Source organism: Silurus meridionalis, chromosome 10 (assembly GCF_014805685.1).
Source record: "Silurus meridionalis isolate SWU-2019-XX chromosome 10, ASM1480568v1, whole genome shotgun sequence".
NCBI lineage: Eukaryota > Metazoa > Chordata > Actinopteri > Siluriformes > Siluridae > Silurus > Silurus meridionalis.
Genome location: NC_060893.1, coordinates 22432166 through 22448107, shown reverse-complemented (window position 1 = coordinate 22448107; position 15942 = coordinate 22432166). Strand labels below are relative to the sequence as shown.

General features: G+C 37.1%; 1 protein-coding gene across 3 annotated transcripts in view; it reads left to right on the top strand.

The window, feature by feature from the left end:
- The first annotated feature begins 6 nt into the window (after positions 1-6).
- The window catches only part of n4bp3 (NEDD4 binding protein 3), a 39292-nt gene continuing 23356 nt past the window's right edge, over positions 7-15942 (top strand). Inside the window, exon 1 of one of the 3 annotated variants that reach the window (XM_046859536.1) lies at positions 7-215. The gene's annotated coding sequence lies outside the window, so the exon portion shown is untranslated. Of the gene's footprint in view, positions 216-13986; positions 14182-15942 lie in introns of those variants that run through there. The other 2 variants (XM_046859538.1, XM_046859537.1) reach the window with 2 other exon arrangements.

Below are 15942 nucleotides of genomic sequence, written 5' to 3'. Positions count from 1 at the left end.
CCTGAGTTTAAATGCCGGAGAGGGAAAGAGGCAGAGTGAGAGGCAGAGGCAGAGTGAGTCGGGCGGGAGGCGCTCAGATATCAGCGCTGTCTGAGTTCAGCGCAAACCGGAGGGAATATTTCATATACTTTTGAGTTAAAAAAAGTAATCCATAAGGAGTTAAAACATCACGATTAAGGGTGTAAATTCATCATCAGCTGCTGGATTCGATAATGGTGAGTGATATTGATTGTAATGCGCCTACTTCCGGTTTTATATCCGCCTTTTTATACATGTCATTATTAATATTATTAATTTCTACATTTATTATTATAGATTTGTAATTATAGCTGTGATAAAAAAAGTAAATAGTATCTTTTTAAATAGAGTTAATTAGGACACTTTCCTGAAAAGGAAGCACATTTTAAAAAAAGTAAATGTCTATCTATCTATCTATCTATCTATCTATCTATCTATCTATCTATCTATCTATCTATCTATCTATCTATCTATCTACATACAGTCTATCCATCTATCTCTATCTATATATTTAATCCATCTATCTATCTATCTATCTATCTATCTATCTATACATACAGTCTATCCATCTATCTCTATCTATATATTTAATCCATCTATCTATCTATCTATCTATCTATCTATCTATACATACATACATACAGTCTATCTATCTATCTATCTATCTATCTATCTATCTATCTATCTATCTATATACATACAGTCTATCTATCTATCTATCTATCTATCTATCTATCTATCTATCTATCTATATACATACAGTCTATCTATCTATCTATCTATCTATCTATCTATCTATCTATCTATCTATCTATCTATATACATACAGTCTATCTATCTATCTATCTATCTATCTATCTATCTATCTATACATACAGTCTATCTATCTATCTATCTATCTATCTATCTATCTATCTATCTATCTATCTATCTATCTATCTATCTATATACATACAGTCTATCTATCTATCTATCTATCTATCTATCTATCTATCTATCTATCTATATACATACAGTCTATCTATCTATCTATCTATCTATCTATCTATCTATATACATACAGTCTATCTATCTATCTATCTATCTATATACATACAGTCTATCTATCTATCTGTCTATCTGTCTATCTATCTATCTATCTATCTATCTATCTATCTATCTATCTATCTATATACATACAGTCTATCTATCTATCTATCTATCTATCTATCTATCTATCTATCTATATATATATATATATATATATATATACACATACAGTCTATCTATCTATCTATCTATCTATCTATCTATCTATCTATCATCTATACATACAGTCTATCTATCCATCTAGCTATCTAGCTATCTATATACATACATAAAGAATATCTATCTGTATGTCTGTCTGTCTGTCTGTCTGATTGACTGACTGACTGACTGACACACAGACAAACAAGGTATGTCGTTCCAAAACTACCTAACCACCAATCTTCCTCAGATGTAGGCTGCTTCCAATCCCTCTGTCTCGTCATGTAATCCCAGACAGACTTTACAGCATGTTTTCACACGTGTCTAAAATGCTCTCTCTCTCTCTCTCTCTCTCTCTCTCTCTCTCTCTCTCTCTCTCTCTCTGTGTCCTTTATAGATAGACAGATATATATATATATATATATATATATATATATATATATATATATATATATATATATATATATACATACAAATTTATATGTCCTTTTTGAACATCCCATTCCACACGTAGCTCCTATTTGCTGGTATAATTACCTCCACTCTTCTGGGAAGATGATCCACTAGATGTTGTGGAGATGCATTCCACCTCAAGGGTGGTAGTAACACAAAATACCCCATAATGACAACATGAAAAAAGTTTGTTTCAAATCTTTGCAAATTTTTATAAAAAAAAAAAAAAAAAAAAAAAAACAACCGGGAAAGAAATGTCACATGTACATAAGTATTCACAGCCTTTGCCATGACACTGAAATTAACTTCAGGTACATCCTTTTTCCACTGATCATCTCTACAACTTGATTGGAGTCCACCTGTGGTAAATTCAGTTTATTGGACATGATTTTGAAAGGTACACACGTGTCTACAGAAGGTCCCACAGTTAACAGTGCGTGTCAGATCACAAACCAAGCCATGAAGTCTGTAGACCTCAGAGACAGGATTGTATCGAGGCACAGATCTGGGTAAGGGAACAGAAAAATTTCTGCAGCATTGAAGGCCTCAATGAGCACAGTGGCCTCCTTAATCCGTAAATGGAAGAAGTTTGGAACCACCAGGTCTCCTCCTAGAGCGGAGACGCCCGGCCAAACTGAGCGTTCAGAGGAGAAGGGGCTTAGTCAGGGAGGTGACCAACAACCTCTAACCTTTCTCAGCACTCCACCAATCAGACCTGTATGGTAAAGTGGCCAGACAGAAGGGACTCCTCAGTAAAAGGCACATGACCGCCTGCCTGAAGTTTACCAAAAGGCACCTGAAGGACTCTTAAACCAAGAGAAACAAAGATTGAACTCTACTTAGCCTGAATGGCATGCGTCATATCTGGATGAAACCAGGCACCGCTCATCACCTGACCAATACCATCTCTACAGTGAAGCATGGTGGTGGCAGCATCATGCTGTGGGGATGTTTTTCAGCAGCAGGAACTGTGAGACTCGTCAGGATTGAGGGAAAGATGAATGCAGCAATGTAAAGGGACGTCCTTGATGAAAACCTGCTCCAGAGCTCTCTGGACCTCAGACTGGGGCAACGGTTCATCTTTTAACAGGACAACTACCCTAAGCACACAGCCAAGATAACAAAGGAGTGACTATGGGACGACTCTGTAAATGTCCTTAAGTGGCCCAACCAGAGCCCAGACTTGAATCCAATTGAACATCTCTGGAGAGATCTAAAAACTGCTGTGCACCGATGCTCCCATACAACCTGATGGAGCTTGAGAGGTTTTGCAAAGAAGAATGGGAGAAACTGCACAAAAATTGGTGTGCCATGCATGTAGCATCAAATTAAAAAAGATTTGAATCTGTAATTGGTGCCAATTGAGCAAAAGCTGTGAATATTTATGTACGTGATTTCTTTTGTTTGTTTTTTTTATACATTTGCAAAGATTTCAAGCAAACTTCTTTCACATTGTCATTATGAGGTTTCGTTTGTAGAATTTTGAGAGGAACAATGAATTTAATCCAATTTTGAAATTACGCTATAATATAAGGAAATGTGGAGAAAGTGAAGAGCTGTGACTACTTTCCGGATGCACTGTATTTAATACTTTTACTATTATAATATTTAGTTTGTTTTTCTGGAATCTCCATTGTTTCATCTCCTAAACTCCGCAATCCCAACCATTTCTTTAAACCAGAAAACATAATCTCAACTTCATCTCATTGCATCATAGTGTTTTCCATTCACTGTTCATACAAAGCAGCTCAAGTGGATTCAAACACTAGGGGAATGTGAGTGAGAACACCACTCCACAAATCACTTCATTTGCCGCTTTACGGCTCGATTAAAAGGTGCTGCTGGTTGTTCTTGTTATCCACGCTGGTGGTCGTGAAGTATTTCCAACCCCCTCCACCCTACAAACACAGACCAATCCTCACCCTAACACTTCCCCAGCATACTGGAGTTTATTTCCCTGTTGTTGTGTCCTGTTTGGTGGATATCAGTAGTGTTTGCTTTCAATCCCAAGAACTGCAGGACAAAAGGGATTGCTGAAGTGTTTGAAGCCTTTTCTTCCTGCTATCCTGTAACCATGGAGACAAGAGGCCAGTTCATGACCTTTGACATCTAATGTTGTGGTGCATTGCTGCTGTTGTTGTTGTTATTATTTACAGCTAAGTGGAGTCGCTTCAGATGTTCTGAATTCCGTTTAATGTTTCGAAGAAAGTAAAGAATAAACATTTGATTAAAAAAAGGAATGAAAGTGCCATTTACAATAAAAATAAAGAGGAAAATCTGTACCTTTATACTTTTGTTTGGTCAAAGTCAGTCTTCATACCGTTACATTTATAGATCGACAAATTCATCAGTTTTGCTGATTAATCTGCACTGACAGTTGGAACTATCAGCTATCAGCAAAAATCCATAGCGATAGTTTTTCCTGGTTGCGTTGTGTAGTACTAGAGGTGAATCACTGATGCCACATGCTGTTAATTTGTTTATTTGTCGTGGTATGTCAAAGGACCAAAGGACCAGGTTTTGATTTTACGAATTAAATTTGTTAATTGTTAAGTTAGTGACCTTTATTTAATCCTTTATTTAGGCAGCAAAAGACACAGAACAGCAATGACACTTCTTGCCTTCAGAAAAGAGAAAACTTTGTGAAAATAAATGAATTAAACAGAAATAGAAAATACAATATACATTAATATACAATAGAATATCCCAGGAGCACCATTAGAATGTTCATATATATATATATCTATCTCTACAGGAGTAAAATTGTGATGAAAGTGTGTTGAAAATATTGATAACATAGTCATTTGTTCCCAGTGACTGTACAGCATATCCAGAGGATGAACTCTGGTTTGGACACACCATCTTTATTTCTGAGACTCATGAACATTTTTAGATAGCTGCCTTTGTTTAGGAAGGCTAAATGTGAACCTTCAGCTACAGAAGACACTAAAGAAGGTCTTCTCTAGACCTTTTGGCTTCATTTAACACCTTATTGTTGTCACCGTGGGGTAAATTGGAGCTAGAAAACAGGGCAGTTGGAGGTAATAAACACCAGGTGGAACAGCTGTATGGAAGTTCTGGAAATTTCCACTAATACTGAGAGACTTCTGATTTGTGATTTGTTAGTTGTGTATTGTAGAGATCAGGTTCCTGTTTTTTTTTTAGAGACCTGTAGACTAGACATTGGCTAGTGGTGGATGGAAAGCAGAAAGGCAGTGTGGAGAAATTGCAAGAAAAGAATAGAGAAGCTTTGCTGATCAACACGTCGACTTTTTCAGAAATAAACTTGATGATACCAAGAACAGCATTGAGCATAGCCACTTATAGTATAATAATAATAGCAATAATTGAAAATGTTTTATTTATACTAATAAATAATATACTATATGGCCAAAAATATTAGGAAACCTGACTTTTCCAGCCATATCTGGTTCCTCCTCCAAATTGTTACCACAAAGATGGAGGCACACAATTGTATAGGATGTCTTTGGATAGAATAACATTTTTCCTTCATTTGTACTAGGAGACCCAAACCTGTTTCACTATGACAATGCCCCTGTGCACAAAGCCAGCTCTATTTATTTATATTTTACATGGGTTAGAGTGAAAGATCTTGAGTGGACTCCAGGCCTTCTCACCTCAACTACTTGACTTTACTAACACACTGTGGCAGAATGAATCCCCACAAATCTCCACAAACACACTCAAATCTAGTGGAACATCTTCTCAGAAGTGTGAAGGTTTTTATAAGAGCAAAATAGGACTCAATGTGGAAATAAATGCATTTCCAAAAGTCACATAACAATCTGTCAGGTGTCTATATCGCCTGTGTACTTCTTGTCCTTAGGGCTTTAATACCACACCCAACTAGACATTACATTCCTTCTCTAATCACAGGCTCGTGCTACGTACATCACGCCGTGTCGTTATCCAGTGTAATCACTAGTTTTAGGCCGAAGCCACTGCTTAGATATGTTACCAGTGTCCATAAACATGTTATTTACTACAGAATTTGCAAAAAAAAAAAGTACCTCAGAACATGGCTGATACCGACAGTAACTCTGATCTTAGCCTGATCCTCTTAGTCACACAGTGACTCTGTAATCCTTTGTTGGCAAATGATGTCTAACATCAGAAGCGTGATTTGTAACGTGTTACGTCCTGTGTGCAAGCTCACGTGCGAGCTCTGAAACTCACGTCATTGTGTCAGTCGGCAAAACAATCAGCTCTAGGTACGAGTTTAGTGATTCAAATGAAGTTTCAAGTCTGATTCAGAGATTTGTCCCGATACCGGTATAGTAGTATCGCTAATAAAACAAATAGCAAATATAAAAAAAAGAAAATATATTTTTTATTATAAAAAAAAAAATTACAAAAAAAAAAAATTTTACTTGACTATCAGGGACACCTTGCATACAGTTAAATCACAAACACCAACAATTTCAAATAATAGACTATAAAACCAATAAGACGTATCGGTATCACTGATTTGCCTGTCTAAAAAGATGTGTTTTCAAACGAGATTAGAAAGTAGAGAAAGAGTAAATTCCACAAATAAGGAACAGCAAAGCTAAAAGCTCGAGATCCCAAAGATGCCAAACGCATATAATGAAGGACTAAGGACAATAAGGACATCGATCTAAGAATTCGAGAAGGAGTTTACGGTGAAAGTCGGTCAGATTAATATGAAGGAGCCAGGTTATGTAATGCCTTATAAACAAAAATCAGAATTTTCAAAAAATTATTATAATTATGCAAAAATATAATGTTACAACAAGGTAAAATAATAATTAATGTTAAAAAAATCTCTGAATTCAATGAAAAACTAATAAAACTAATTTGTCTAAATGTCACTGAGACAAATCCAAACAATTGGTTAATTTGAGTAAATCCTAAAGTGTGCATACACGTTTCTACAGTTCCTCTCTCCCAACTTTACTTCCTACCTGTAATTACTTCCTGTTTCCTGTTTCCCCTCTAAATACTGAACAAACAGATTATAACCATGGTTTGATTCCTCACTCTGTCACCCTCATGAAGTTCAATTCAATTGTATTTCATTTATGTAGCACATTTAACAATGGACACTGTTCCAAAGTAGCTTTACTAAAGTAGATAAAGAAAATAGATTTTAGTCATAAAACGTATCCTCACAGGCCAAAGGTGAAGAAGAAGTCTTTTATTGCCATATCAACCATTGATATGATAAGTGAATTTCCCTCTGGGATAAATAAGATTATCTATCTATCTATCTATCTATCTATCTATCTATCTATCTATCTATCTATCTATCTATCTATCTATCTATCTATCTATCATGTATTATTATCTATTATGACACTATAACATTATGAGTGGTGAAGTGAAGAACACTGATCATCTCATCATGGCTGTTAGTGGGTGGATTTATTAAGTAGGCAGCAAGTGAACATTTTGTCCTCAAAGTTAATGTTAGAAGCAGGAAAAATGGGCGAGCGTAAGGATTTGAGCGAGTTTGACTAATTGTGACGACTGGGGCAGAGCATCTCCAAAACTGCAGCTCTTGTGGGATGTTCCTGGTCTGCAGTGGTCAGTATCTATCAAAAGTGCTCCAAGGAAGGAACAGTGGTGAACCGGCGACAGTGTCGTGGGCGGCCGAGGATCATTGATGCACATGGGGAGCGAAGGCTGGTCCGTGTGGTCCGATCCTGCTGTTCATGCTGTTGATGCTTGACGAGTCACAACTATTTTAGCAGCAAAAGGAGAACCAAGACAATATTAGGCGAGGGTCATAATGTTAAGCCTGATCAGTGTATGCAGTTGATACAGAGTGACACCAAGAAGATACATACAGTACAGACCAAAAGTTTGGACACACCTTCTCATTCAAAGAGTTTTCTTTATTTTCATGACTATGAAAATTGTAGAGTCACACTGAAGGCATCAAGGGCTATTTGACCAAGAAGGAGAGTGATGGGGTGCTGCGCCAGATGACCTGGCCTCCACAGTCACCGGACCTGAACCCAATCGAGATGGTTTAGGGGTGAGCTGGACCGCAGAGTGAAGGCAAAAGGGCCAACAAGTGCCAAGCATCTCTCGGGGAACTCCTTCAAGACTGTTGGAAGACCATTTCAGGTGACTACCTCTTAAAGCTCATCAAGAGAATGCCAAGAGTGTGCAAAGCAGTAATCAAAGCAAAAGGTGGCTACTTTGAAGAACCTAGAATATGACATTTTTCAGTTGTTTCACACTTTTTTGTTATGTATATAATTCCACATGTGTTAATTCATAGTTTTGATGCCTTCAGTGTGAATCTACAATTTTTATAGTCATGAAAATAAAGAAAACTCTTTGAATGAGAAGGTGTGTCCAAACTTTTGGTCTGTACTGTAACACTATACTAAATTATTACACATTTTTATAAGCTGCCAGTTCAGTTGCTTTTGGCAAACACAGCTTACACCATGTTATAAAGTGTTGCTTTTTTTACATTTGAAGTCAAATTGGTCGCTTGACCAGGGGTTTGAGTTTGAGGTTTGACTTTTAGCAGGTTCTGCATCACTGGCGTCTGTCATGTTCGTCTCCATCTTTCTTTCTTGTAAGTTCAGTATGTTTGTTCTTCACCCGATTTTTTATCACTCAGTAATAGATATGATTTAAAATGTAATTAAGTACAATACATCAAACAAAACTAAAGTAAAAGTCAGATTACAGATTAAAAATGACTTAAAAAAGGAGTACATAAAAAAAAAAAACTACTCAGTTACAGAAACGCAGGTAAATGTAATTCGTTACTTTCCACTTTTGGGCCTCCATACACACTCACCTCTGATGGCTCCATTATTGAAGAAAAGGCATGTTGATGCTTCAACGTTCATGTTGGTACTTATTTCCTCACTATACTGAGTGCAAAAGTACTAGGTAATAATACAATCTGACTCCATATCTATAAAACCAGAAACTGAAGTTATCTGATGTCCTGAAAACTGTTAGGGGTAGGATTTTACTCCATCTGGTTAACAAGATAGGAACTACTTACTTGAGGTAAGTCAACAGGGGCAGGTTTATATTTATATAAAAAGTTGTAAAAACAACAAAAAAAACTGGTATACTGGGTTAGAGCACTTCCTGTTTTGCCTTTAGTGCCTGCTGTCTCAGTATACTGTGTGTCAATGTAGTGAGTGACACAACATCTGACTAAAACAGTCCAAGGTATGGGTTCGAGAGCTAAAATTAGCTTGTTGTCTGTTTTGTCTCTTGGTCGCCCCAGATTGTACAGAGTCTGCTGGGATGAAGGTCTTCTACTAGATTTGGATAAGACGGATTTGAGTGACACACGATGTTGCTGCTTTTAGGTAATCTTATCTGTTGAGAGAAACATCTTACATTGGAATTAATGACTCAGAAGAACGTGAGGTTCGGATCATATTCGTTTGATCAACCAGGTTTCTATAATGACGAGGTGGTGTTCCATGTGTGGTCTAGCATTTGCCCTGTGACTTGGAATGTGTATTCTGGAAAAGAGAGCCACTCTTTGATCCAATCGCCACTAAATAAAACCACACATATTCCTAAAATAAACTCACCTCCATTGTTTGGAGAGAGAGAGGGAGAGAGAGAGAGAGAGAGATTTGCCATTGTGGCTATTTTCTTCAGTCTATTGTTCATTGAAAAAGGTAAAACAGACCCAGCTGTATTTTTTAAACTCTCACTATTCAAACGTGGAGTCGGGTGACATTTAGTTAACATTGTCTGTTGTTTTGCTGTAGGTCTTGGTTGCAAATAAGACTTTGATACTTTTCTCCAAGATCTTTCCTGCATCACATGATCTTCTTTGTGGTCAAACAGGCTGTAATTCTGCACCCAGTTGGCAATGAGAATGTTTACGGCTTCCTACAAAAGCCTATGTAATTACTGTATGTCTTATAGATTTCTCTCTCGGAGTATATTTGTAGGGCTCATCCTGAGGTTAAAAGCCAAACTTCAGCACTTAAGAGCTGCTTTTTAAACCTGATAAATGGTTGCTTTCTTAATGGCCAACAAAATGTATGAGTCACAATTTCTAATTTGCTACTGACCATGAGTCATCAGTGTTTCTGTTTGAGTTACTGACCTGTTAACTGACCATCTCCCTGAATGACTCACTGTCCCATGTCCTGAAATACTCACTGACCTTCTCAATTACCATCTCCCTTACCCACTCACTGAACAGCTGACCAACTCCTTAAATGACTCACTGACCAACTTACTGATCCATTCATGGACCAACTCACCAACCTGCTTACTGTCCATCTCCCTGAATGACTCATTGCCCAACTGCTTGAAATACTCACTGACCAACTCACTGACCCATTCATGGACCAATTTACTGACCTGCTTACTGTCCATCTCTCTGAATGTCAGTCTGTCCAACTCCCTGAATGACTCACTGTCCAACTCCCTGAATGATTCATTGTCCAAATCCCTGAATGATTCATTGTCCAACTCCCTGACTGACTTACTAGCCATTGCCCTAAATGAATAACTGACCAACTCACTGACTCATTTATAGACCAACTCACTGACCTGTCCACTAACCATCTCCCTGAATAATTTACTGACCATCTCTCTGAATGACTCACTAACCATCTTTCTGAATGTTTCATTGTCCAACTCCTTGAAATAGTAATTGACTAACTGACCAACCCATTTATGGACCAACTCACTGACCTGATCATTGTCCATCTCCCTGAATGACTCACTTTCAGAATCCCAGAATTACTGACAAACTCAATGACCCATTCATTGCCTGACTCACTAACTGACTGAATAATTTACTAACAATCTCACTGAATGGCTCACTAAACCACTCACTAAAACATTCTGAGCACTGAAACATGATTAGCATACTGACTGACTCACTGGCAATAAACTAGTTTTTGTGTATTTTTGTGCAGAAGTGTACTGTCAGTATGCTAAAGTTTAAAAGTAGAAGTTGTATACCTTTGATATAAGTCTATAAGATTTTGGGCAAAACCTTGCTACATTTCATATACTATATTTGCTAAGAAATGATGCTAGTCTACTTTGAGTATTTTAGTATTTATAAGTGTGATAAAAGATAAAATTTACATTTTCTTTTCATTGCAAGTATTTTATTTAAAATAGGTTCATATTTATACTTACATACAAACTTACCTACAAAAAAGTTTTTTAGCTTGTATACTAGCATTTCTGTGTATAACTGGATCAAGATATACTAGTTTACTTTTTGATATGCTATTATTTGTGTATATTTGGAGTGGAATATCTTGTATTTTGTCGTTTTGACCTAGACAAATTTCTATCCTACTTTTGTTCACAGCAGACGATTTGAACTTGACCAGCAGCCAATAACAACATTTATTTCCCATTCCTCATACTTGGCTGAGTGTTTACTTCACAAATCACTGTCATGGCTGCAAGACCAGACCAGCTACTCCTTATCAGTTCTTTCATTTTAATCCTCCAGTGCTACGTTTTTTTTTTTTTTTTTTTCTGTGGAACGCTTAGTGTTTTTCCAGAAGTTCCTCAAGGGTATTGCATTTCGAAGTGTCACTAAAGCATTGAGAGCACGAGTCTGATTCGAGGACTTGCGTCTTTTCTTTGGTCAGGAACGTAAGACCGGGCAGGTTCAGGCTCGTCTGGTCCTGTGCAGACCTTTTTTCTTTTCTTTCCCCCCTTTCATTGTTCCTCTTCATCCACTTTATTGGAGCTTTTCATGTCCTGATTAGTCAGCTAAAATAGTTGATGATTTATGAAGAAGACGAATTTGCTTTTAGTTTTCATTGTGTTTGTGTTTTTTCAAACATCAGTGGAACAATGTATGTACACTTTACTACATTTTCATGTGTCAATTGTTGGACAAGGGTAAACATGATATGCGCTGCTGTGGAAGCTAGTTAAGCTGTGTTGTTCAGTGCGTAGCTTTTGTATGTCCCGAAGACTAATAGCGAAGTCCACTAGGGGCAGACCAGAGCTAAAACATACAGTACCAATGCTAACCCTTTACGGACCACTTCCTGTGATTGTGAACGTCAAGATAGACAGAAGGGGGTGGAGCCAGACCTGATCCGGCTCCTCCTACCTGTAAGTCAAACCAAAAGTCCAGAGGGAACGCTTATGTTTTTCGGAGTCAGGGGTTGTTTATTTTGCGCTATACTGCATTGTCTGGGATACGATAAAGCTAATGAAACGTGTTGCACAGGATCCAGCTTTGCACTTTGACTTTTAGTTCTGTAATAAGGACTGTCTGAAGGAGTTGTGCAGGCTATACGTCGATGCTAACATAAGTAGACGATATATCAGGCTAAAGTCACAGTAGTGGATAGTATACAGTGAAAAGCCTAAGTATTGGCACCTTTCTTACTTGGATTTAATCGTATGATTTGTTTTTTGTGCAGATTATCTGACGATTGCATTGAAACCTGAGGGGAACATTTTAAAATATATACCACCAAACCTTTTGATTTGTTTTGGAACAAAGTATTCTTGTCACCCATCAACATTTTTTCCATCAACTGTCAAAAAACTATTTCAAAACAATGTGCTTCTGATAAATTTGTAGTTAAATGCTTAGCAGCCTGGTTGAATAAACATGTGCTTTCTAAAAGTCTAATGCCCTCTTAAGTTTTCAGTCCAATCTGATAAAGCAGGTGACAAAAGCGTTTCAAGAGGTGTGTCTTTTTGGCTCCTAGAGATTTGACATAACAATAGATATATGTATCAGCTCAGATATATAGATATATCTGTCTTTCTGTCAAATTTATATACTATCTATCTATCTATCTATCTATCTATCTATCTATCTATCTATCTATCTATCTATCTATCTATCTATCTATCTATATATATATATATATATATATATATATATATATATATATATATTTAGATTACAATACTGCTATTCTCATGTTGTTGACTTATAATTGGAAGAATCCAAACACTTTAATGATTCATTACAGTGTTTTGTTTTAAAGACTGCAGGCTAATCATAACCCATTCCATTTCAAAGGTTTTATATCACTTCTCACAAATTACCATTTAGTATCATAAGCATTTTGTTCATCCCTAGTTTATTATTATATTGACAAGATATAATATATATTGACCAATTATCCCTCTCCAATTTCCTGTTGGACCGCAGTCTCTGCCTATGATATTAATGCCTGATACCCCTCAGTCATTTTACTTTTCACATGATCTGTGTTCGTTTAAAATGGTCTGTGTGCAGATAGTGGACATGAATACAAGTCATGAGTACATGAACACAAAAATCTTTACCTAAGAGTGGACAGGGATGATAATGAAGTCAACAGTGAAAGACAAACAAGAAAGACACTGAGTGCTAATTATCGTGAACGTGAAAGAGGTTCGAATTCAAAACATGGTTGATAACGCGCCCGTCAAAGATTAGTGCGATATCTCACAAACAAGTGACTGTTATGTGTTACAATTGCATCCATCAGATGAACTGATTTTGGAACAAGGTCACTGCAAAGTCAAATGTTTGTGGTAATTCTTCTTGCTATTGAGGCATAGAAATTAGTAACCAGACGGACTAGACTTGTTGGCGGCCGATGCGTCTCAGTCGATGCCGATGGCTTCCATCCAGTGATTGTATCTTGCTAAGAAAAAGCTTTCATCTTGCAGCATTTGTATACAGACATATGTACATACAGAGCAAAACACAAAGAGCCAATCAGATTCCAGCATTGAAGATTCTGAAGCTTGGTGCCAGAAAAATGTACAAAATGATCGTATGCCTTTATAGCTGAAACTAGTAGTGTGATGCTCTATCTAAAAAACCAGAAAAATCAGGAACACTTGCTATTGTTGGGTTTTCAATAATACTGTTCGATTCTGTTTGTATATCCGGTTTAAACCTTCTCTAGTACTTTGTACAGTGGAAAAACCTCCTGAGAGGACAGGATTGTCTTTCTGTTTTCAATGAAGCGTTTTCAACCAGCGTTGTCATTCAATCCTCTGGATGAACAAACACGATTGAATGCAAGAGTATTAGTAGTATAAGAATGACATCCTATTCTTTACATGAAGACACAAAAGGTTTTATCATACTTATATTACATAATACACTCATAACGCACCTTTTTTCCAACTAGTGGCCACATTCTGAAGAAAACCTGAATAAATCAAAACAAAAGCCACGTTTCACATATATAATGGGTTCAGGATCAACGTCCTGTTGTTAATCCTGCATCCCAGGAACAAGGAGAACAGGTCCTGCAACACCAGAGTACATAATGGCGCGCTTTCTAAACAAAAGGGGCCAAGAAAGTTAGATAAGAGAAATCCGAGACGCTCGTCAGCACGGGGAAGTTTCTCAGAGAAGTTTTTTTCCCTAATGTGAGAGCAGAAGGTTTAGAGGCTGGTGATCGGAAGCAGGAGCAGGTGTTACGGAGTGAGAGAGTGCGCTAGGGAAGCAGGAGGTCGAAATCGGACAGACGTCGCAATCTGCTTCAGGTAAACACTGTCTCCTGTTTGTTCTAACACGCTTGCTAATGGCTCTTCGTGTGCACATTCGTAGCTCATTAATGAGACAGAATTGTACATTAATACGTGCAGTGGCTGTCAAACACATAGTCTTTTATGGTTTTTGAGAAACGTGTGCATGTTCCTAGTGTTTCAATGCAACAAATTGGTCGAAATAAACTTTCATACCGTTAAATGACCTAAACAAATATATAAATGTCCGGATGTTCCTCTTTATTTTAGTCTGAAAAATTCTCCGTTAGCTTAAATAACAGCTTTTACACGCATTCAGAAAGTTCATTTTTACAAACATTCAGCTGAAATACTAAAGGTGTTCTGCACCAGATTTCTTTTCAATCCAGTTCCAGGGCAGTTCAATAGGATTTAGGTGCGGTGACTGGCAGGTCATTCCATGATAGATAACACTTCACACTGCTCTCTAAATAGCACTTAACAGAGCTTGGACTTAAGCTTCAGGTCATAGGTGAAGTCCAATGAGCCACAGTCCAGCCGGTATTGCATGGTGTTGAAGTATGGAATAGTTGCCAAGTTGGTTCCTTTCACCCAGAATAAGTCTCCAACCTTCCCTGCTCCAAAACACCCCCAATCCATTAAGGTTTAATTTCCAAGGTTCTTCTGTTAGAGCTGTTTTTGACAGTTACTATGTATACTATGTATGCATGGAGGAGCTGGTGTTGGATCTATGAGGATCCCAAATGCTGAGCTATCTTTTGAGTTGCTCAGTAGCTTCTGGTTCCACAAAGTCAAATGACTGTATAAGACTGTAAAAAGGACATTACTCACAATCTTACATTCCAGTACTCATGTTAGTTCTTTCTCTCCAGTGTTCTGTATTGTTTTAAAGATTTATAATCGCACTCACCCAAATGAGGATAGGTTTCTTTTTGAGTCTGGTTCCTCTCAAGGTTTCTTCCTCATTCATCTAAGGGAGTTTTTCCTTGCCACATTCGCCCCAGGCTGCTCATCAGGGATAAATACACATCGTTCACTTTAATTCTTAAGTTCTGTAAAGCTGCTTTGAGACAATGTCCATTGTGAAAAGTGCTATAGAAATAAACTTGAACTTTACCGTTTCCTGGTTTCAGGTTGTCTTTGGGGTTTTTTTGTACTTAATGTTGCATTTTGTGTTGTCAGTTTTGAGTTTTATGTATGATGTAGCACCTTGGTCCTGGGGACACATTATTTTGTTTCACTGTTTACTGCACTGTAAATGGTTGGAATGACAACAAAGCCTACTTGACTTGATGTCCAATTTGTGACTTTTTGCCTTCTACTGAGTTTGTTGCAAAGAAACAAAATGCCTCAAAAAGCCATAAAAGACTAAGTGTTACAAACCTTTAATAGCCACTGTATTTAAAGTTTGTGGGAAAATAATATACAGTGATCCTGTGATAAACGAAAAACTGCGATAAACGGACGTCACCCCAAAAATGCTGTTTTATGTATACATTACTGTACTGTATAACATTTTACTTCATTTTATAATCATTATATTTTTATTAATAAATGTCATTATTTCAACATAAAACTCCATAAAAACAATTCCCTATAAATCTTGTGGTCTATGTGCTATCCACATGTGCTATGTACTGCAATTCAGGGGGGTTACTGTAGTTAAATATGAAAGTATTAAAATAAGGTTATAATATCGTATATTAACACATATAATAATGTGTATGTTACATTTTGTTTTGTTCCATTTGAGGTATTTCGGGACACATTTCAGCCAAC